Source organism: Helianthus annuus, chromosome 2 (assembly GCF_002127325.2).
Source record: "Helianthus annuus cultivar XRQ/B chromosome 2, HanXRQr2.0-SUNRISE, whole genome shotgun sequence".
In the NCBI taxonomy this organism is placed as follows: Eukaryota; Viridiplantae; Streptophyta; class Magnoliopsida; order Asterales; family Asteraceae; genus Helianthus; species Helianthus annuus.
Genome location: NC_035434.2, coordinates 32,535,239 through 32,560,861, shown reverse-complemented (window position 1 = coordinate 32,560,861; position 25,623 = coordinate 32,535,239).

The window sequence follows — 25,623 nt, the reverse complement described above, 5'->3', positions numbered from 1 at the left end:
GTGGCGAAAAGTGTTCTCGATGCTCTCGAACCATTGAAGAAGCCCAGTTGCTCCCTCAGAACCACTAAACTTGAGTGGCTTAGCCGAGTTAAAATCCTTGTATTTGCATGTACCATTGTTGTTGTTGTTGGCCTGGTTCCATTGAGCAAAGAGATTTGGGAATTGAGCAGCCATCTGCTGCGCAATAATCTCCGCCAGCTCGGCAGTAGCTATCTGATTGTCGCGTCGAGGAGGCATTCTAGAAGAGAAAAACATGAAATGAAATGAGTGAGATGATTGGATGAAGAGAATGAGATGAAGCAAAATCAACAAAAGAAAAGATGGCGGTTATGCATCGCAAAGCAAACAAGCGACATGAAATGTCTAGTCAAAGTAAATGGGTCAGAATTAGTGTATCGCGAAGACATGCTCGCCTATAAGTGAACACTCACCCCAAGAGTTCCCAGGTAAGAGTGACTGGTCCGATTATGTGGATTTGTACGAACACTCTAGCCTTAGACAGAAAACCCAGGGTACAGGCATTCACTCTTCCAGTTCGCACGTGTTCACACTATTAACCCAAAACTTTGACGGGATTTTTGAAATCCAAATAGGTTCAAACCCATATAACAGAGGGTTCAAAACCTTATAACAGAGGGTTCGAAACCTAGTAATCAATCATCCTAGAACAGATGATTAATTTTCAAAGCGGATTCGGAACCGAAGTTCCCGTTGTGGTTATCACCAAAGGATAGGTGATGTGCATGTTTTAAACTCTAAACACAAGATAACTTGTGTTAGGGTCCTAGAAAGTTATAGTCTAGGTCAAAGCATTACTAATAACCTAATTCCCTATAACCAATGGCTCTGATACCAACTCTTCTGTCACACCCCGGCCGCGTATAACATGCAACCGCGGCGGAAACGCCGGGGAGTGTTGTGGACAGAATTAATTGTTATACAACCATGGTAATTAAAGTTACATTTTATTTATTAAACAAAGGTAGTACATTATCTTAAACCGGAAACAAAGAGTTTATAACATAGTTAACTAAGTCTATCTTCAGTTTTAGTCTCTAAGGCACAGGTCCGCCCTAGTATCGTGATCAACATCCTATGGAACAGCTCCTGAAAACACATGTGAAAGTAGGTACGTCAGCATAAAAATGCCTGTGAGATACATAGGTTTTGTGAAAGTGGGATTCATGACTTGAGTTTTGAAGAATGTTTAATAACAGTCAGTCATGAACCTTGTAATTTGTCTTGCTTTGTAAACCATTTGCAAAATGATAACATCAAATGATATGTATAGATAAGTGCAAGGTCAAACGAGTAACCAAGTAAAATGAGTTGAAAGTAATAAGTTGTTTTGTAAGGCAATGTTTTATGAAAAGTATGTTATTTGTATAAAATGTTATATGTCTAAACTGAAATGATTTAGATAACGCTAAGATATGTAATATTATACAAACATTTATATATAGGAAGTACCAGCGGCGTATCCACTATGTTTGCATCATATTACATACTCCACGTTACTCAAACCATTTACCCAAACCAATCCACCATGTAAATTGTTCATGTATAACCCAAATGTCAAGTGTTATTGTGTAAACCATGTCAAATGTTTATGTTCAATGTAAATCATGTAATGTGTATCCCAAAATGTATCATGTATGGTAAGCGAAATGTATCAACTTAAACCATATGTAACATGCACAAAACAAGTCGCTGAAGTAACACGTGGTTTAAATCAACGTTATGTTCTGTGGAAAAATGCATGCTCTATTGATATTAACATTTATGCGGTATTGTAAACTATGCATACATCCAAGCCTTGAGACTGCGGCGATAAACCCTCAAACAAATTAAAGGTTTATCTAAGTTATGTATATCGAATTCGGTCATTCCTTCCAGTCCTATCAAACCCAGGACTTCAGAAACGGGAGTTGTCAATTCCTATGGTACCACTACCTACTAACGAACGACGTAGCTAATGTTAATGAATGTATTGTCCCATGTTAAACAAACCAAATGTCATAACAAAATGAAGGCATGTGATGTAAACAATTGTACTAAGTATGCTAAGTAAACATACGAAGCAGAAATGTTCATGTAAATCAATGTGTCCATATGCTGAGTAAACATATGCAACAGAAATGTTCATGTAAATCAATGTGTCCATATGCTGAGTAAACATATGCAACAAAATGTTCATGTAAATCAATGTGTCCATATGCTGAGTAAACATATGCAACAGAAATGTAATGTAAATCAATGTGTCCATATGCTGAGTAAACATATGCAACAGAAATGTAATGTAAATCAATGTGTCCATATGCTGAGTAAACATATGCAACAGAAATGTTTATGTAAATCAATGTGTCCATATGCTGAGTAAACATATGCAACAGAAATGTTCATGTAAATCAGTGTGTCCATATGCTGAGTAAACATATGCAACAGAAATGTTATGTAAATCAATGTACTAAGTATGCACACAATGGGCATACATAGCATAAAATGTAATGAAATCATGTACTATAATGTACTAATGAGCATAGCAGATATACGATGTGAAAACATGGAAAGCATGAAAGTAACAGATAGGCACATGTGTTTCACCCCAAAACAATTTGGAAAACAGTAAAAGAGGGGTTCAATGTACTCACCTGAGATTGCTTTGTAGTTCTTGTATAATAACCAAATAATGCTAGAGATCACGGAATATCAAACGGCACCTAATAGGTAGCTATGTCAATATACCGGACCAAATCGGAAGGATTGGATAGTATGCGGGTTCGTAAACCAAATGAGTATAGAGACTCGTGTAATATGGTTTAACAAAGCCTACATACTAAAATGAAACCTAACCTAAGTGCTTGCGACCCATCACGACCCGTTTAGGTAGCTTATGCTACCTTACGCGTCGTTCGCGTAGAACGCGTCTGGAACGCCTAATATCGTGACCACAAGGCATAACCTCGGAAGGTTATAGCTATGGTCACCTAATGTGTTTGGTCGGATCTTAATGATCGACCAAATGGGTCGGGTTCGAAAGTATAAGCGATGGTTTAGATCGCTTACCTTACGACCCTATATAAGCACTATACTAAAAGTGACGAGCTAAGCATGTTAGAACATGCTTAACTAAGTTTAGAAAACAGGTTTGGCATCAAAACAAACGGCTTTGATGCTCACGAGTAGTTTGGTTACAAAACACGCAAGAATGCGCATTTTGGCCGAAACTATGACTCGTCACTGAGCCTAGATAACGGGGTAATCAGTAGGTATGGTCACTATGGACCATAACCATCGTGATCACGCTCACGTTATGAAGTTCCAACGAACTTCGCATCGACCATAAGCTGGTCAACGCAGAAAGTCAACAAAACGTCGACTTTCGGACTTGAAAAGCGATAAAACAATGAAAGAATACTTACGGAGACTCCTCGAATGCTAATCGAGATCAGAGAAACTCAGGTATGAAGCAATACTTCAACTTAGAGCTTTTTAGATCTGATTCTTGTGATTTTTACACAAAAGGGGGGGGGGTATTTATAGGAAAAGTGGAACCGTTAGGATCGTTTTATCGAATATCGTGCCATGATCTTGTGCGTACATGTGTTACTATGCTAGATTCACTGAATATGGCCCTTGGCCTTTCATTGGGTGAAAAGGCAATCGGACCTTTCGCGATTTGAAGAGCCAATCAGCATTAAATGTGGGTTCTGCTGTACTGGGGACCCCTTACGGACCGTATGGGCTTTGGCTTACGGTCCGTAAGCCCCTAGTTTGGCAGATTTACCATTTTAGTCCCTGCAGCACCAAAACTTGGTATTTGATGCGTTTTTGGCACGTTTAAGCCCCGTTAACTCCATTTCAAAGCTCTAAAATGATGTTAAAGTATAGGGAACTGAAAATGTGCTAAAAAATATGTCGGATGTCGGTTCGTTTGGCCGTACGGTCGCGATGTTCGGTTAATTACGACGGAATGCGCATAAGCGCGAAAGACGATCCAAATTGCGCGACGAATGGATTTTTCTCATGCCAAACACTAAGGCATAATACTAGGATGCTTACATAAATTTTTGGATGTCCGGATGTATTCAGAACGTAAGTTATGCGCGAAAGTGCAAACTTGTGCACTTTTTGACACTTTTAGCCCCTGAATGATCCAAAAGTTTGTTTTAGCATACCAAACCCCTCAAAGCCTATTTCTAAGCTATGTAAAGGATATTTATGGTATGTTTAACTTATGGACATGTTCTGGAATGTTTGTTACAGTTTAAATTGGCATACTTTCGTAGTTTGTCAAGTTTAGTCCCTGTAAGCGAAATTAACTTGTTTTTGCTATACCAAAGCCTTCAAAACTTATTTCTAAGTTATGTAAAGGTTATTTAAGGTATGTTGAGTATATGTTGATGTTCCGGAGTATTTGTCGCATTAAATTGAGTACGTTTTAGCACCAGTTAGCGTATAATTCTTCAGAAAGCGATGTAGAGTTTGAAATTGAGCAAAAGTCAAAACATGAAAAATGTAAAACACCACCAAACAAACATTGGGATAAAATAACATTGTTTTATTGATAATTGAACTGTTCATAATGATTACAAGCACAAATGTTACATTATTGGGCTTTCGTTTACTACAATGCACAAGACTTTGGGTTAATAAACTTGTGCGAGCCCAATCATGTATGTCATTCTACGTGTTTGCCATGATCGATACGTGATATAACATGTTAGCTTATGCATCAAACTTATGTGCACTATCTAAAACTAGACCTGACTCGTATGGTAACCATGTTAGGACGTGGTTAACCACATATAGCTCAAGTAACCTTTTCATGTATCTGCCGAGCAAACCAAGGTGAGTTCACACTCTTTCCAAGGCATGGGATTCCCAAGGGTTGGGAATGGGTAAATGAACTTAACGGTAATTACAACCATCCTCCGTGGGTAGGATGCCGAGAATACGCACTGGACCAAACCTCTATCATTTAAGTCCCTCATTATATCGACTTAATCTCCGAGGCCTATGGCGAGCGGGTCATTAGTTAATAGCGCTATTAGGTTTAACAAACCTCACACTGTGTCATTCGAACGGGCGTGTACTAATGGACTATGGGCAAAGGGTAAATGCTGATAGACATTGACTTAGGGCACCTCTTACATTTTCGTAGCAGTCGACACACACGGTCTAGTAACAGATGGGAAGCCCCCACTACTCTTCGCACACATGTCTGGGAGACCGCGATACGAATTAATATGATACATGGTTTACAAAACAAACATATGATTTACTAAACGAATACTATAACTAAACAACCAACTGTGAACTCGCTCAACTTTGTTGTTGACTCATTGTTACATGCCTTGCAGGTCGTTAGGTACTCATGGAGCTTGCACAGGGAGGCGCGGTCGTTGTGGGACATGGAAGCGTGTGCCATGCTAAAAACATTACTTTATTTCGTACTTAATACTTACATTGGGTTTTACAATTATGCTTCTGCTAGACACTTAACTACGTTTTTGATTTGAAACACCTTTCATATTGTGTGGTTGAATTTTACTTATTACTTTATATGTTCAATATGATTGGTGGCTTGATCCTGGTCAGTCACGCCTCCAGGCGGTGATACTCCGCGTGTGGTTTTTGGGGGTGTGACAGATTGGTATCAGAGCCATTGGTTATAGTGAACTTGGTTTTAATAAGGGGAAAACGTTTTTGTTAAAACCAGACTATAACCTATACAGTGCTCAATGATCCACAACGACGCTTCGCTCCGTGTGCAAGACTCAACATTCTAGGTGATTTATGTTTACATTGCCTACTTGGTAGATTACATAGAACTTTGCTCATGGTATGCTTAGATAAACATAACAACTATTGCTTGAGAAAACTTGTGTGCTTACTCTCTTCTGTCATCGCATTTTCACGAACCTCTCTCACTTATGTTGCCCTTGATATGAAGATCATGGCTGGACTCGTTAACATGACTCAAGCCCAGTTGACGGCTCTAATTAACCAACAAGTTGCTGCGGCACTTGCAGCCGCCCAAGCAGGAGGTATGTCCTGCAGTTGCAATTCACTCTATGATCTTTAGATCCTACGCTCCTAAACCAACTCTTGTGTTTAACCTTGTCCTGTCCTTATACACAATAGGTCAGCACGCTCAGCCACCTGTTTGCACCTTCAAGACTTTCATGGACTGTCTTCCTAGCACATTCAGTGGTACTGAAGGGGCCGTTGGACTCCTCCATTGGTTCGAGAAGCTCGAATCGGTCTTTGAGATGTGTGAATGCCCTGAGGCTCGCAGGGTGAAGTATGCCACTGGTACTCTCGAAGGCATTGCGCTGACTTGGTGGAATGCGCAAGTTTAGATGATGGGGTTGGCGGCTGCTAATGCCACCCCATGGAACGATTTCAAGGAACTGATTAAGCGAGAATGCTGCACTCGTGATGACATCCACAAGTTGGAAGTGGAGTTCTTTAACCTGAAGATGGCGGGGTCAGAGATAGAGGCGTATACGAAAAGGTCAAACGAGCAGGCCATCTTGTGTCCAACTATGGTGGATCCTCCCATCAAGTGTATTGAGCTGTACCTCGGAGGCTTAGTACCAGAAATTCAAACATCGGCCAACCTTGCTACCATCCAGGATATCAGTCGTCTTGCTCATCGCCTCACAGATCAGGCAGTGGAACAGAACAAGCTGCCCAAGCGTATCGGTGCTACTACTTCTGCTACCCCCAGTGATAACAAGCGAAAATGGGAAGGGGATTCCAGCAAGGGTTCGACTACAGTTCAGTCCCAGGTATAGCAACGAAAGACTGATAACTACCAGAGTCCTGGTCAGCAATCTTCTGGTAGTCAAAGGCAGGGTGGATATCGAGGAAAATTCCCGAAGTGCAATACATGCAACAGACACCACAATGGCCAGTGCAACAGGGGTCTCTGTCAGAGGTGTCTCAAGATGGGTCATGAAGCTAAGGATTGCAGGAGCTCACGACCTGCGAATCAGAACCAGCAACAACAACCACCAGCTCCACAGAACCAGCAACAGCAACGGCAGCGAGGCAACATGGGATGCTTTTAGTGTGGTGCTGAAGGCCACTTCAAGCGGGACTGCCCCCAGTTAAATCAAAATCAGAACAACAACAACAATAATCAGGGCAATGGGAATAACAATGGGGGAAACAATAATGACAACGGTGCTAGGGGTCGTGCGATCGTGCTGGGGCAGGGTGAAGCAAGGAATGATCCTAACGTAGTGATGGGTAAGTTTCTTCTCGATGACTTTTATGTTACTGTTTTATTTGATTCGGGTGCAGATACCAGTTATATGTCTTTCAGAGTTAGTCAAATGCTTAAACGTACACCAACTCCTTTAAACACCAAACATGTCGTAGAGTTAGCCAATGGTAAAAGTTTAGAAGCCACGTACATAGTCAAGGGTTGTAACATCGCTTTAGCTGGTCAGACTTTCTCCATCGATCTCATTCATATAGCCTTGGGTAGTTTTGACATCGTCATTGGGTTGGATTGGTTGTCCCAACAGCAAGCAGAGATCCTATGCAAAGAGAAGATTGTTCGTATTCCTCGTTCCGGTCAGGAACCTCTCGTGCTTTAAGGCGACAGGAGTGGTGCTGTGGTGGGCATCATCTCTTTCCTAAAGGCCCAGAAGTGTTTGCGAAAGGGCCACACTGCTATACTAGCCCTCGTTACTGACACATCAGCGAAAGAGAAGAAAATAGAGGATATCCCAGTAGTACGCGATTTTCCTCAAGTGTTTCCTGAAGATTTACCTGGGCTACCGCCTCATCGCCAGGTCAAATTTCAAATCGAGCTAGCTCCTGGAGCAGCACCCATAGCTCGAGCACCCTATCGCTTAGCCCCAACCGAACTGGAAGAACTGTCCAAGCAACTTCAAGAACTTTTGGATAAGGGTTTCATACGTCCTAGCTCTTCGCCCTGGGGAGCTCCAGTGTTATTTGTGATGAAGAAAGACGGTACCTTTAGGATGTGCATTGACTATTGTGAACTCAACAAGGTGACCGTGAAGAATCGCTATCCTCTTCCACGCATTGACGTCTTGTTCGACCAATTGCAAGGGTCGACCTACTATTCGAAGATTGACCTGAGGTCAGGCTGCCATCAACTGAGAGTCCGCGACGAGGACATCTCTAAGACAGCATTCAGTACTCGCTATGGACACTACGAGTTCCTGGTTATGCCTTTCGGATTGACAAAAGCACCCGCGGTCTTCATGGACCTTTTGAACAAAGTGTGCAAGCCTTACCTCGATAAGTTCGTTACAGTTTTCATCGACGACATCCTGATCTATTCTAAGAGCCAGGAGGAACACGAGCAGCATCTACGACTTATTTTGGAACTCCTTCGAATGGAGCAACTGTATGCAAAGTTCTCGAAATGCGACTTCTGGCTTCGTGAAGTCCATTTCCTAGGCCACGTTGTAAACAAGGATGGGATTCATGTTGATCCATCCAAGGTCGACTCCATCAAGAACTGGCCTGCACCCCGTACACCAACAGAAATCCGCCAATTCTTGGGCTTGGCAGGTTACTACAGAAGGTTTATCAAGGATTTCTCCAAGATTGCACAACCCCTCACTTCGCTAACCCAAAAGGGAGTCACCTATCGTTGAGGTAATGCACAGGAAATGACGTTTCAGCACTTAGAGGATAGACTTTGCAGCGCACCTATCCTCTCATTGCCTGAAGGCACATACGATTTTGTGGTTTATTGCGACGCATCCGTTCAGGGACTTGGATGTGTGTTGATGTAACGTGACAAGGTCATTGCTTAAGCGTCACGTCAACTTAAAGTTCACGGAAGGAACTACACTACGCATGACTTGGAATTGGGAGCAGTGGTTTTTGCTCTTAAGATATGGAGACATTACCTGTACGGTACCAGGTGCACCATTTACACCGATCACAGGGGTCTCGAGCATATCTTCAAACAAAAGGAATTGAACATGCGACAACGATGATGGGTCGAGCTGTTGAATGATTACGAATGCACAATCAACTACCATCCGGGCAAAGCCAATGTTGTGGCCGACGCCCTCAGTCGAAAAGATAATGCACCTAGACGCGTGCGAGCATTACAACTTACCATTCAGTCTAATCTTCCTTCACAGATACGAGATGCTCAAGTAGAAGCATTAAAACCAGAAAACGTCAAGGATGAAGCCCTACGCGGCTCAAGGCAACAGTTAGAACAAAAGGAAGACGACGCCTACTATATAACAGAACGCATTTGGGTCCCACAATTTGGAAACTTACGCGAGCTTGTAATGGAAGAAGCACATAAGTCTCGTTACTCGGTACATCCTGGTTCAGATAAGATGTACCACGATCTCAGAACTACGTATTGGTGGCCTAGCATGAAAGCCCACATAGCAACTTACGTCAGCAAGTGTTTGACTTGTGCGAGAGTCAAGACCGAATACCAGAAACCATCAGGCCTACTCCAGCAACCAAAGATACCACAATGGAAATGGGAGGAAATTTCCCTGGATTTTGTTACTGGCCTGCCTAGATCTCAACATGGGAATGATACTATTTGGGTGATCGTGGATCGACTCACTAAGTCTGCACACTTCTTGGCTATCAAGGAAACAGACAAGTTCTCTACTTTAGCAGATGTTTACCTTAAGGAAGTTGTCTCGAGACACGGGGTGCCAACCTCTATTATTTCCGATCGTGATGCACGATTCACTTCAGAACTTTGGCAAGCGATGCACAAATCTTTTGGCTCTCGGTTAGACATGAGCACAGCTTACCACCCGCAAACAGATGGGCAGTCTGAACGCACCATCCAAACTCTAGAAGACATGCTTCGTGCATGTGTAATCGATTTCGGCAACGGCTGGGAAAAACATCTCCCGTTAGTGGAGTTTTCGTATAACAACAGTTACCACACCAGCATTCAAGCCGCTCCATTTGAGGCATTGTACGGGCGTAAATGCTGATCACCTCTTTGTTGGGCAGAGGTGGGTGATAGTCAGATCACGGGTCCAGAACTGGTAGTAGACGAAACGGAAAGAATTGCTCAGATACGACAACGAATGGCGGCAGCTCGTGACCGTCAGAAAAGCTACACTGATAAGCGCAAGAAACCACTCGAGTTCCAGGTTGGGGATCGAGTGCTACTCAAAGTCTCACCATGGAAGGGTGTTGTTCGTTTTGGCAAACGAGGCAAACTTAACCCAAGATACGTTGGACCTTTCGAAATCATAGAGAAAATAGGCAAAGTAGCCTACAAACTGGACCTACTAGTAGAACTCGGTGGAGTTCACAACGTTTTTCACGTGTCTAATCTGAAGAAGTGTCTGTCAGATGAAACCCTCATAGTTCCTTTGAAGGAGCTCACTATCGACGATCTGCTGCGATTCGTCGATGAACCAGTAGAGATTACTAACCGAGATGTTAAGATTCTCAAGCGCACTAGAATACCTCTCGTTCGAGTTCGTTGAAACTCCCGTCGTGGCCCAGAGTTCACCTGGGAACGCGAAGACCATATGAAGCAAAAGTATCCCCAATTGTTCGAGAACAGTATAACCACTACTGAGGCTGATGCTACTGCGGAATTTCGGGACGAAATTCCAAACCAACGGGGAAAGGATGTGACACCCCAGGAAAAACCAGGAAAACCATGCAACTTAACTAGCTTCCTCAGTGAGTACGTGCTAAATTTCGGGATGAAATTTCTTTCAACTTGGGGATAATGTGATAACTCGTATTCTAGAACCTATCTTTGTGTTAAATGTAACGTATGTGGACCCTATTTGATTATGTGAACTTTGACGATTAATGAAATGATATATTGTTATGATAACGTGTGTAATGAATGTATTTTATTTAGTCGCACAACACGAGCCCGATCGCACAAGTCCATCCGGGCCGTACTCCTTGTATTTGAACCAAGGGCAGCCCATAAAGGGTTCGGCCCACTCCCTTAGTTATAGTAACACTTAATGTGTTAGTATAAATTCTACACTTCACCAAAACACACAAAGTTTAGCAAACCCTACTCTCTCCTTCTCTCTCTCGAAGCCCACGGCAAACACCCCCATCTCTCTCGAAGCTGACGGCAAACACCCCCATCTCTCTCGAAGCTTTCTTGTTCAGATCATCCTTGTTTTATCTTGTAACCGGTTAGTATATTACTTTTGATTGCATGATTAATGATGTGTTTGCTTACATGTTTTACATGATGACTTAGGGATGTTAGGCGTTTGTGTATGATGAAAATTGTTAAGGGTTGTGTTCATGAAATCGGCTCACATGTGAATCAGATTTGTATGATAATAATTTAGAACCGAATAGATGTTAGTCGGCTAACATGTTTCTGTGTTTCGGATTGTTTTCTTATGATGAGAAAGCTTTAAATCTGATAGCTTGGATGTTATAGGATGTTGTTCATGCTTGGAATATGGTTAGGGTTCATAAGGAAGTTCGTGTTAAAACCTCTGTTTGATCGATTATTGTTGAGTTTGGAAATTGTTAGTGATAATTGAATTGAATGGATAAGAAATTGGAAACTGTTAGCATTGATTGATTGAATGGAAATTTGGAAACTGTTTGAATGATTATAACTACTGCATGAATTAAGGAAATTAGTTAACCGGTCGCACAAGCCTCTCGGTCGCACAAGATCAGGTCACACAAGACCTGATCTGATCGCACAAGACAGTCGCACAAGATAGGGTACAACTGTTAATACATTATGTACAACTTAGGATTGCATGATCGCACAAGACCTGTGGATCGCACAAGATAGTTCTGATCGCACAAGTCTTGGGCCACACACACTGTTTGGTCTTTATTTTGTTGTTGGGCCTTAAAGCCCAATATCCATTCGCACAACCCAACTGGATCGCACAAGTAGTCCGGATCGCACAAGTCCATCTGGACCGCACAAGGTCAATGTTTGTCATTAATTGGGCTGTGTATGCTTTTGGGCTTCTTATGTCACACCCCCAAAAATCCACCTGCGGAATATCACCGCTTGGGAGCGTGACTGACTAGGATCAAGCCACCAATCATATTGAACATGTAAATAAGTAGTAATAGTTATCCACCAATACGAAAGGTGTTTATCAAAACCAACATAATCAAGTGTAGCGGAAGCATTAATGTAAAAACCCAAACATAAGTATTAAGTGTGTAATGTCATATGTGACAACCTGCAATCTCGACCCTAATCGTCGAGAGAAGAATATTTTATTGCTATTTTTATTTATTATTACTATTATTATTATTGTTTAAATAATAATAACCACATCGATTAAAACGTGCCATTTATCTAATAAACTGAACCGAACGTGCTTACGTTAAATTAATATATAGATTTGCCGTTATAGTTAATTATTAATTAGATGAGCCAGTTCGTTATACATAATATTTTACGTGTTTATACACGTGCCAAGCTCAACACAAATCCTTTATGCACAAACCCTACCCTATAAATACATATTAAACCCCATTTAATATTCTGATAACCCTAAATCCCCTTTGTAAAGTTTCATCCGCACAAGACATCCCTGTGCTCTCTCCATCTCGAGCTTCAAACATCGGCGACCGGAGTTGTCGGCCGGTTGCCGGCGATTGTCCGTCTCAGCCAAACACCCACCCCCATACACCCTTACCCCTGTACCCTTGCCTTCCAGCGATGAAGACGAACAGAGACAGAAAAAGAAAAAGGACTATGAGAAGGAAAGAAGGGCGACGGCAGCGGCGACCTCCCACGACGGCTGGTCCCCTCGCTTTTCCGATTTCGGCGGCGAGACTGAGACGATCTACGGAGTCACCATCCAGTGACGTCTTTTACCGGTGTCGGTGACGGTGCTGATGGCAGCGTATAGTCGCCGCAGTGACCGGCAGCGGTGGTGACCGTGATGGTGGTTATGTTTTTCCGATTTGGGTTTGGGTAAAGCCTGGTCAAACCGGGTCAGAATTTGTTCGGTTCAGACCTGGTTCAGACATCGTGTTCGAGCTAGGGATGTTTCGGGTTCTTGTTTGTGTTAGCGGGTCAAAGAACTGGGTCGAGTTCTGTTTTGATTCTGGTTCGAGGTTCATGGCAGCAGGTCAAATGTTCGGCTACTGAAGCGGTTGACCAACTTAGGACAAAATGCTTTATCTACCGAGCAAATCAAAGGTGAGTTCACACAGCCAAGGCATGGGGTTCCCAGGGTGGGAATGGGATTTGGATGATTTATTCGTACATACTTAGTTAATAGAACCTAATGATATGGTCCTCGGGTGAGGAAGAGTAATGATAAGATACGGCTAGACTAGTATACCAATTGAACTGATCTTCGCACACACGCCAGGGGTTGGCCGCGATATTATGACTGATCTTCGCACACATGCCTGGGAAAGGCCGCGAACTATACATACTAATACTTCGCACACATGCCAGGGTGGTCGCGATACAAATATACATAGTCTAGAATATTTGGGAATATTTCCCCTAATCTTCGCATACATGCCTAGAGGGCCGCGATATGAACTAATACGATACATGACTTAACGAACGAACAAAAGGCTTACTTTCCTATTACTATTACTGAACTGTTTACTGTGAACTCGCTCAACTAGTGGTTGACTCTCTGCTGCATGCCTTGCAGGACCTTAGGTACATATGGAGCTTGCACAGGGAGGAGCAGGTCGTTGTGGGACATGGATCGTGGATGCCATGTCAACATTTAAACATTGAACTTATGATTTACATTGGATTTACATACTTATGCTTCCGCTACTCAAATTACGTTTTGTTAAACACCAATTATATTGTGTTGGTTTGTCTTGGTTACTTTTGATATTTAAATGTTATGTTCAATATGATTGGTGGCTTGATCCTGGTCATGTCACGCTCCCAAGCGGTGATATTCCGCAGGTGGATTTTGGGGGTGTGACAGATTGGTATCAGAGCCATTGGTTATAGTGAACTTGGTTTTAAAAAGGGGAAAAACTTTTTGACAAAACCAGACTATAACCTGTACAGTGCTCAACGATCCACAACGACGCTTCGCTCCAAGTGCAAGGCTCAACACTTTAGGTGGTATGATTTAAGTTTGTATTGCCTACTTGCTAGATTAATCTTGCTTGGTGTGCTGGTAGCAACATGCTGTCTATTAGCCCTGATGCATTCATTATGACACTCGATAGTTTGCTTGAAACTTGACAAACAATGGTCAAACTCCTTTCTGATTTCTCCTTACCCCACTACGACAACTGTTTTATGCGTTCTATTTATCCATACGATTGTCTCGACATGACGTCGCCATGACAGCTAGAATTCAGATCTGACCCTCCATACATTCGGTTTGCATGCCAACATTCACGTAGACCAGAACCGGCCCAAACGAACTCGGATTTAGGAGAAGAATATACCCACGGGTCCATGTTAACGAACCCCATCATCTCCACTAGTTGTCGTCACCAGAAGCGATGTAGTCACAATCACACGCGTTTGGCGTTGTACCACTCGAAACCCTATCATCCAAACTCTGTTTTGGACCAATGATATACTCACGTGACCATGATGCAACGAACCTTCCTTTCGTGTCGTGCTGCCATCTACCATTACTGGAACTGTCTCGTGAGAACGGAATAGTCAGCGAAATTCTTCGGTTATTTTTTTTTTGGATTTTTGTTTCACTTAATTCTTCGTATGAATGTCACCAACCTCCTGTTTCTTCGATCGATAACCGATATATCGAAACGCAAACAACCATACTACGATTTCCACCGATCACAAGATCACCCTTACCCCCCCCCCCCCAAGCGTTGTAAGGTATCTATAGATCGAGTTCATCGGAACTCACTTCAAGCCAGCGTTTTAGAACAATTTTCGGGACGAAAATTCTTTCAAGTAGGGGATGATGTAGCACCCGACCTTCACAGTGTAAACACAAACCCTGTTAACTTAAGTATTCACTTGGACATCTCGTTTAAGTTCAGGTAAACCAAGGGTCTCGAAATTTCGAAAACACTCACAAAATCGTATTTGAAATATATGGTTAATTGCGTGAAATTCTATGCTATATGAAGGGAGTATATACTACGTGAATTTTATAATGTGTGAATTACGTGACTATACGTGCTACATGATTTTATGTGTAATGTGGTTTACATGTTCGTTTTGTGAAGTTTCGTGAAAATACGTGCATTTACATATGGCTATAGATTATCAAAGAATCGATAAATTGAACGAATCGTATGACTTAGCTTAAATTTCGAGGGCGAAATTCCTGTAACATTGGGAGAATGTGACAACCCGCAATCTCGACCCTAATCGTCGAGAGAAGAATATTTTATTGCTATTTTTATTTATTATTACTATAATTATTATTGTTTAAATAATAATAACCACATCGATTAAAACGTGCCATTTATCTAATAACCTGAACCGAACGTGCTTACGTTAAATTAATATATAGATTTGCCGTTATAGTTAATTATTAATTAAATGAGCCAGTTCGTTATACATAATATTTTACGTGTTTATACACGGGCCAAGCTCAACACAAATCCTTTATGCACAAACCCTACCCTATAAATACATATTAAACCCCATTTAATATTCTGATAACCCTAAATCCCCTTTGTAAAGTTTCATCCGCACAAGACATCCCTGTGCTCTCTCCATCTCGAGCTTCAAACATCGGCGACCGGAGTTGTCGGCCGGTTGCCGGCGATTGTCCGTCTCAGCCAAACACCCACCCCCATACACCCTTACCCCTGTACCCTTGCCTTCCAGCGATGAAGACGAACAGAGACAGAAAAAGAAAAAGGACTATGAGAAGGAAAGAAGGGCGACGGCAGCGGCGACCTCCCACGACGGCTGGTCCCCTCGCTTTTCCGATTTCGGCGGCGAGACTGAGACGATCTACGGAGTCACCATCCAGTGACGTCTTTTACCGGTGTCGGTGACGGTGCTGATGGCAGCGTATAGTCGCCGCAGTGACCGGCAGCGGTGGTGACCGTGATGATGGTTATGTTTTTCCGATTTGGGTTTGGGTAAAGCCTGGTCAAACCGGGTCAGAATTTGTTCGGTTCAGACCTGGTTCAGACATCGTGTTCGAGCTAGGGATGTTTCGGGTTCTTGTTTGTGTTAGCGGGTCAAAGAACTGGGTCGAGTTCTGTTTTGATTCTGGTTCGAGGTTCATGGCAGCAGGTCAAATGTTCGGCTACTGAAGCGGTTGACCAACTTAGGACAAAATGCTTTATCTACCGAGCAAATCAAAGGTGAGTTCACACAGCCAAGGCATGGGGTTCCCAGGGTGGGAATGGGATTTGGATGATTTATTCGTACATACTTAGTTAATAGAACCTAATGATATGGTCCTCGGGTGAGGAAGAGTAATGATAAGATACGGCTAGACTAGTATACCAATTGAACTGATCTTCGCACACACGCCAGGGGTTGGCCGCGATATTATGACTGATCTTCGCACACATGCCTGGGAAAGGCCGCGAACTATACATACTAATACTTCGCACACATGCCAGGGTGGCCGCGATACAAATATACATAGTCTAGAATATTTGGGAATATTTCCCCTAATCTTCGCATACATGCCTAGAGGGCCGCGATATGAACTAATACGATACATGACTTAACGAACGAACAAAAGGCTTACTTTCCTATTACTATTACTGAACTGTTTACTGTGAACTCGCTCAACTAGTGGTTGACTCTCTGCTGCATGCCTTGCTGGACCTTAGGTACATATGGAGCTTGCACAAGGAGGAGCAGGTCGTTGTGGGACATGGATCGTGGATGCCATGTCAACATTTAAACATTGAACTTATGATTTACATTGGATTTACATACTTATGCTTCCGCTACTCAAATTACGTTTTGTTAAACACCAATTATATTGTGTTGGTTTGTCTTGGTTACTTTTGATATTTAAATGTTATGTTCAATATGATTGGTGGCTTGATCCTGGTCATGTCACGCTCCCAAGCGGTGATATTCCGCAGATGGATTTTGGGGGTGTGACATCATAAACATTTAATAAGCATTCACGTTCCATGCCCACAACGACCTGCTCCTCCTGGTGCAAGCTCCATAAGTACCTAAGGTCCTGCAAGGCATGCAGCAGAGAGTCAACAACTAGTTGAGCGAGTTCACAGTTAACAGTTCAGTAATAGTATAGTGTGAGTAGCATTATGTTCGTTCGTTATGTCATGTATCGTATCAGTTTCCATCGCGGCCTCCCAGGCAGGTATGCGAAGCTATTAGGGGATGTTTTTCCCAAGTATTCTAGACTAGGTTTATTCGTATCGCGGCCCCCCACGCAGGTGTGCGAAGATTAGTAAATTTAGTTCGCGGCCTTCCTAAGGCAGGTATGCGAAGTCAGTCATAATATCGCGGCCAACCCTTGGCAGGTGTGCGAAGATCAGTTCAATAGGTGTTACTAGTCTAGTCGTATCTTGTCGTTAGGTTCTATCATCCGAGTATATGCAATAAGTGATCCAATCCCATTCCCACCCGGGAACCCCATGCCTTGGCTGTGTGAACTCACCTTGGTTTGCTCGGCAGATACACAGAAAGTAAATCAAGCTATATGGTGATCAACCACGTCCTAGCATAGTTATCATACAAGTCAGGTTCGCATTCGAATATAGCACGTATGTTCTACACGTATTGTACACAGGTATAATCATGGCATACACAAGTATTCATAGCAGTCCAATAGCAGTCACGTAAACAAGTCCAAGTATCCGGCCCAATCGGTTGGGCTCGTGACAGTGCAAATCCAATAATAATGTGAAAGTGTTCAGGTCTCGAGTCGAGACTAACGATCTCGAGTCGAGACTAAGCGGTCTCGAGTTGTACTGGTTTCGAGGTCTCGAGTCGCAACAAGGAGGTCTCGAGTGGTCATGGTCAAGTCGAGACTACACGGTCTCGAGTCGCAACCGGACCCGCAACCGTGGTCTCGGTTTGTGCTGCTTGTGTTGGTAATGTGGTCTCGAGTCGAGACTAAGGGTTCTCGACTCGCAACCCGTGTCGAGACAAAGTGTAACAGACTTCCCGATTTCCGTAATTTGCAGCTCAATCAGTTCCGTAATATTAGCAAACAGATTTAGCAGTTTCACAATTCAGATCAATCAACAAATCAACAGTTTCAAACTTAGTTAATATTCGATCAAACAAGGGTTTTATCCAGAAATCATGCATATTCATACTTGTTCATATCATTAACATCAAGGACAATCACAATCGGATAATACTCATACATGTAACAACCGATTATATTATCCATTCGGTTCTAAATCATGCAATCCTATCAATATGTATGTGAGCCGATTAACATGAACACTAAGAAACATCATAATCAATCTTGCTAACAGAAATTCTAGATCATGTAATCCGATTAATAACAACTGTGACAACTCGAATTTCTAAGATTTTATTTCGTATTTATTGCACGTTCATGTAATTGCACAATTGATTTCCATGAAGTTATATATGTTTTGATTGTTTGATTGTGTATAGTTGTTGGTTATTTGTGAAACTTGTTAAATGTGTAAACTTGGTGGTGGAACTATGAAACAGTAAACTTGTCAAATATGAGATGGTGTGCATTTGTAAAATATAATACTTAGGGATGTAAGTGGTAATTAGTGAAATCCTAGATACTTAACCCTAATCTAAACTTCACTAATCACTTTACACAAGAATTCAAGCACGTACTCTCATTTCTTTGGCTCCCTAGCAATCATCACCATCATCATTGGCACTAGATAATCACTACACTTGATTTCTCTTCCTCTAGAATCATTCAAGGTAATTGTTTAATCATTGTTCATGATTGATTGTTGATTGATTTCTTGATTTTGTGTTCATGGAAAACCCTAATTGCTCATGTGATATTCTGTGATTTAAATCCTGGATAGTTGAAATTACAATGATGATTAGATGCATGCTTGATAGATATCATTGTGATAATTGTTGTGGTTTATCAATTGATCAAATAAACTTGTCTGCCGTCAATACAATTGGAATTAGGGTTTGTTTGAATGATAAGTGTAACTGTTCTGATCATATTGATTCTGTGAGAATTGAAATTCACGCATGATTTGATAGTCTGAGTTTAATATGTTGTATAAGGTCCGAATTTAATAAGTCCCTCATGGTCTGAGTTTAAATTAATCAATTGGTCCGAACATAATGGACTTGTTTTGGTCCGAGTTTAATTGGACCATCATGGTCCGAATTTATACAATGGATGATGGTCCGAGTATAAATGGACCCCTAATGGACCGAGTTTAATTGCATGCTTGTCCGAGTTTATTTAATTGTCTATGGACCGAACTTAATTGGGCCGAGTTTAATGTAATTGAAGTGGTCCGAGTATAATTTGTATATTTGGTCCGAGTATAAATTGTGCTAATGGTCCGAGTTTAATTAAACTAACTTTGTCCGAGTTTAATCCTCAATGTTGGTCCGAGTATATTGCTTCACATGTGGTCCGAGTTTATTGTTTCACATATGGTCCGAGTATATTACTTCACATGTGGTCCGAGTATATTGTTTCACATGTGGTCCGAGTATGTTGTTTCACATATGGTCCGAGTTTATTGAGTTTGATTTGGTCTGAGGTTAATATGATCAACCATGCCCGAATTTATGTGCTGATTATTTGTCTGAGATTGTATGAGTGCTGAACAGGGGAGACCCCCCCCCATACTTGTCTGAGTTGTGAGAAATGCATGATCCTGTAAATGTTCGTATGAATTACGTGAATTGTGTGAATGGGCTAATTGTTTCGTGATACATGATTTATACATGATATTGGCTATCAAACATTATGTGACATTAGATTACTTGCGTATCATTGCGAACATGAACTGATTTGTTATACGTGCATACAATAGGACTTGATTAATTACTTGTGAGTGCTTAACTTAGCATACCGAGCAAACCAAGGTGAGTTCACACTCTTACCAAGGCATGGGATTCCCGGGGTGTTGGGAATGGGATTGAAAGGTTGATTAGATACTCTATTGACACTATGACTAGACTACCACTTTACTATCCTCGGTTGTGAAGGATACCTATAGTTACGAGTAGTCTAGTGGTTATACAACGTGGAACACCACCACCAGTAACGTGGAACACCACCACCAGTAACGTGGAACACCACCACCAGTAACGTGGAACACCACCACCAGTAACGTGGAACACCACCACCAGTAACGTGGAACACCACCACCAATAACGTGGAACACCACCACCAATAACGTGGAACACCACCACCAATAGAACATACAAACGGCCTAGTAGAGCCACCTGTTACAAACGAACTTACTATTACGCATTTACTTTCTGTGAACTCGCTCAACTAGTTTGTTGATCATTCTGTTACATGCCTTGCAGATCGTTAGGTACTTGGAGCTTGCACTGGAGAAGCGGGTCGTTGTGGACAAGGATCGTGACTTTTCTGTTAAACTATTATGACACTTAAAACTGTTAACTACTACTGGTTTATTTACTATGCTTCCGCTACATCTTGAAACGATGATTTGTTTGATCACCTTTTGTATTGAATGGATGGTTTTCATTTATTTTACTTAATATTAATTGCATGTTCAATATGATTGGTGGCTTGATCCTGGTCAGTCACGCTCCCAAGCGGTGATACTCCGCAGGTGGATTTTGGGGGTGTGACAGATTGGTATCAGAGCCATTGGTTATAGAGAACTTGGTTTTAATATGGAAAAACGTTTTTATTAAAACCAGACTATAACCAGAACAGTGCTCTCAACGATCCACAACGACGCTTCGCTCCACGTGCAAGACTCAACTTCCTAGGTAATAAGGTTTATGTTTATTGCCTACATGCTAGAATTTGTATAGAACTTTGCTCGTAGTATGCTTACATTACCTTGCTCACAACTTGTCATTGCATGAGAATACTTAGGTGCTTACACTCTTCTGTCATCGCACTATTCGCGAACCTTTCTCACTTATGTTGCCTTTGATGTGAAGATCAATGGCCGCACGAATTACCATGACTCAAGCCCAGCTAGAGGCTCTCGTTGCTGCGGCAGTTGCAGCCGCCCAAGCAGGTAGTATACCCTGCAGTATAGACACTAGGATCTTTAGATCCTACATTAATTCTCGTACTTAACTTTGCCCTATTCGTACACAATAGGTCAACCCGCTCAGCAACAACCTGGGTGCACATTCAAGAATTTCATGGATTGTCGTCCTAGCTCGTTCAGTGGCACGGAGGGAGCAGTTGGACTCCTCCACTGGTTTGAAAAGCTCGAGTCGGTTTTCGAAATGTGTGAATGCCCTGAGGCTCGCAGGGTGAAGTTCGCCACTGGCACACTTGAAGGGATTGCGCTCACTTGGTGGAACGCACAAGTGCAGATCTTAGGGTTGGCAGCTGCTAACGCCACACCCTGGAATGATTTCAAAGAACTGATCAAGAGGGAATACTGCACTAGAGAAGACATTCACAAGTTGGAGGACGAGTTGTATAACTTGAAAATGGTTGGTTCGGAAATCGAAGCTTACACCAAGAGATCAAATGAGTTGGCTGTGTTATGTCCAACTATGGTGGACCCTCCATACAAGCGTATTGAGTTGTATCTCAAAGGTTTGGCACCAGAAATACAGAGCCACGTTACCTCGGCTAACCTCAACAACATCCAGGAAATCCAGCGTCTCGCTCATCGCATCACCGATCAGGCAGTGGAACAGAATAAACTGCCTAAGCGTGTCAGTGCTACTGCTACCGCTACTGCTTCTACTACACTTGCTACTCCCAGTGAAAGTAAGAGAAAATGGGATGGGGATTCTAGCAAGGGGTCAGCATCAGTACAGTCACAAGCCCAGCAGCGAAAGACAGACAGTTATCAGAGTCCCAGTCAGCACTCCTCTAGCAGCCACAGACAGGGAGGGTATCGAGGAAACCTTCCGAAGTGTAACACCTGCAACAAACATCACAGTGGCCAGTGTAATAAGGTTCGTTGTCAAAGATGCCTCAAGATGGGTCATGAGGCCAAAGACTGTAGGAGTCCACGGCCTGCAAATCAGAACCAGCAACTCCCACCGCCAGCTCCACAGAACCAGCAGCAGCAACCACAGCGTGGAAACCGGGGCTGTTTCCAGTGTGGGGCAGAAGGACACTACAAACGCGATTGCCCCCAGTTGAACCAAAATCAGAACCACAACAATAACCAGGGCAACGGGAACAACGACAACAACGGGGGAAACAACAATAACAATGGCAACGAGGCAAGAGGTCGAGTTTTCATGTTAGGAGGAGGAGACGCAATGAACGCTAATTGAACTTATAACTTCTTTTTGGGTTTTTCATTATTATGTTTCCGCTATTCGAACAAAGTTTGGTTTGAACATCAAATGTCTTGGGTTTTATGAATGATTTTAACTACTATATTTTATGTTTGATGTGATGGATGGTTTGATATTATTGAACACACCTGCCGTATTTACGGACTTTACGAACAGGGTGCGCAAACCTTATCTTGACAAGTTCGTTATTGTCTTTATCGACGACATTCTGATCTACTCCAAGAGTCAGGAGGAGCACGAGCAGCACTTACGTCCTATCTTGAAACTCCTCCGAAAGGAACAATTATACGCCAAGTTTTCTAAATGCGACTTCTGGATACGTGAAGTCCACTTCTTAGGCCATGTGGTGAACAAGGATGGGATTCATGTTGATCCATCCAAGATAGATTCGATCAGGAACAGACCAGCACCGCATACACCAACAGAAATACGCCAATTCTTGGGTTTGGCAGGATACCATCGACGGTTCATAAAAGACTACTCCAAGATTGCTCAGCCGCTTACGTTACTGACACAGAAGGGTGTCACCTATCGCTGGGGAGAACCCCAGGAGACTGCTTTCCAGTACCTTAAGGATAGGCTTTGCAGCGCACCTATTCTCCCATTGCCAGAGGGCACGGACGATTTTGTAGTATACTTGATGCATCCATACAGGGTTTTGGATGTGTGTTAAAGCAGCACGACAAGGCCAATGCTTATGCCTCGCGCCAACTCAAGATTCATGAACGGAACTACACGACGCACGATTTAGAGCTGGGAGCTGTTGTTTTCGCGCTTAAGATATGGCGACACTACCTGTACGGTACCAGGTGCACGATTTACACCGATCACAGGAGTCTCGAGCATATTCTTAAGCAAAAGGATTTAAATATGCGTCAACGGAGATGGGTTGAACTTCTAAACGACTATGAATGCGCCATCAAGTATCATCCAGGCAAGGCCAATGTTGTGGCTGATGCCCTCAGTCGGAAAGACACTCTACCTAAGCGCGTGCGAGCGCTACAGCTTACTATACAGTCCAGTCTTCCTGCATAGATACGAGCTGCTCAGTTAGAAGCACTGAAACCCGAAAACGTCAAAGCTGAAGCCTTACGCGGCTCAAGGCAACGCATGGAACAAAAAGGAAGACGGCGCCTACTATGTAACGGGGCGTATTTGGGTCCCACTTTATGGCGGTTTACGCGAACTTGTAATGGATGAAGCTCACAAGTCTCGCTATTCGGTACATCCAGGGTCGGATAAAATGTACCACGACATCAGCACTACTTATTGGTGGCCTAGTATGAAGGCTCACATCGCCACCTATGTTGGCAAGTGTTTGACCTGTGCGAAAGTCAAGGTCGAATATCAGAAACCCTCAGACTTACTTCAGCAACTCGGGATACCACAGTGGAAATGGGAAGAGATTTCCCTGGATTTTGTTACGAGCTTACCTAGATCCCAGCGTGGGAATGATACTACATGAGTGATCGTGGATCGACTCACCAAGTCTGCACATCTCCTGGCTGTAAAGGAAACGGATAAGTTCTCCACTCCCGCAGACATCCATCTTAAAGAAGTTGTTTCTAGGCACGGGGTGCCCATCTCCATATCCACCGGTCGAGATGCACGATTCACGACAGAGCTATAACAGTTACCATACCAGCAAACAAGCCGCTCCATTCGAGGCATTGTACGGACGTAAATGCCGGTCGCCTCTCTGTTGGGCAGAGGTGGGGGATAGTCGGATTACGGGTCCAGAGATGGTAGTGGACGCCACGGAAAAGATTGCACAGATACGACGACGCATGGCGGCAGCACGCGACCGTCAGAAAGCCTACGCGGTCAAGCGTAGCAAGCCCTTGGAATTTCAGGTCGGGGACCGGGTATTATTAAAAGTCTCACCCTGGAAGGGTGTGGTTCGTTTTGGCAAACGAGGCAAACTCAATCCGCGGTATGTTGGACCGTTCGAGATCATTGAGAAAATTGACAAAGTAGCCTACAGATTAAACCTACCCCCTGAACTCGGTGCAGTTCACAATGTATTTCACGTGTCGAATCTGAAGAAATGCCTATCAGATGAGACCCTCATAGTTCCTTTTAAGGAACTCACTATCGATGAGCGGTTGCAGTTCGTCGAGGAACCAGTTGAAATCACGGACCGGGATGTTAAGGTCCTCAAACACAAGAGAATCCCTCTTGTTCGAGTTCGTTGGAACTCCAGACGTGGCCCAGAGTACACCTGGGAACGCGAAGACCAAATGAAAGAAAAGTACCCCCAGTTATTCGAAACCAATACATCCACTACTGAGGCTGAAGCTACTACTACTGAATTTCGGGACGAAATTCCAAATCAACGGGGGGATGATGTGACACCCCAGGAAAACCAGTAAACGATGTAACTTACCTAGCTTCCTCAGTGAGTGCGTACCAAATTTCGGGACGAAATTTCTTTTAAGTTGGGGATAATGTGACAACTCGAATTTCTAAGATTTTATTTCGTATTTATTGCACGTTCATGTAATTGCACAATTGATTTCCATGAAGTTATATATGTTTTGATTGTTTGATTGTGTATAGTTGTTGGTTATTTGTGAAACTTGTTAAATGTGTAAACTTGGTGGTGGAACTATGAAACAGTAAACTTGTCAAATATGAGATGGTGTGCATTTGTAAAATATAATACTTAGGGATGTAAGTGGTAATTAGTGAAATCCTAGATACTTAACCCTAATCTAAACTTCACTAATCACTTTACACAAGAATTCAAGCACGTACTCTCATTTCTTTGGCTCCCTAACAATCATCACCATCATCATTGGCACTAGATAATCACTACACTTGATTTCTCTTCCTCTAGAATCATTCAAGGTAATTGTTTAATCATTGTTCATGATTGATTGTTGATTGATTTCTTGATTTTGTGTTCATGGAAAACCCTAATTGCTCATGTGATATTCTGTGATTTAAATCCTGGATAGTTGAAATTACAATGATGATTAGATGCATGCTTGATAGATATCATTGTGATAATTGTTGTGGTTTATCAATTGATCAAATAAACTTGTCTGCCGTCAATACAATTGGAATTAGGGTTTGTTTGAATGATAAGTGTAACTGTTCTGATCATATTGATTCTGTGAGAATTGAAATTCACGCATGATTTGATAGTCTGAGTTTAATATGTTGTATAAGGTCCGAATTTAATAAGTCCCTCATGGTCTGAGTTTAAATTAATCAATTGGTCCGAACATAATGGACTTGTTTTGGTCCGAGTTTAATTGGACCAT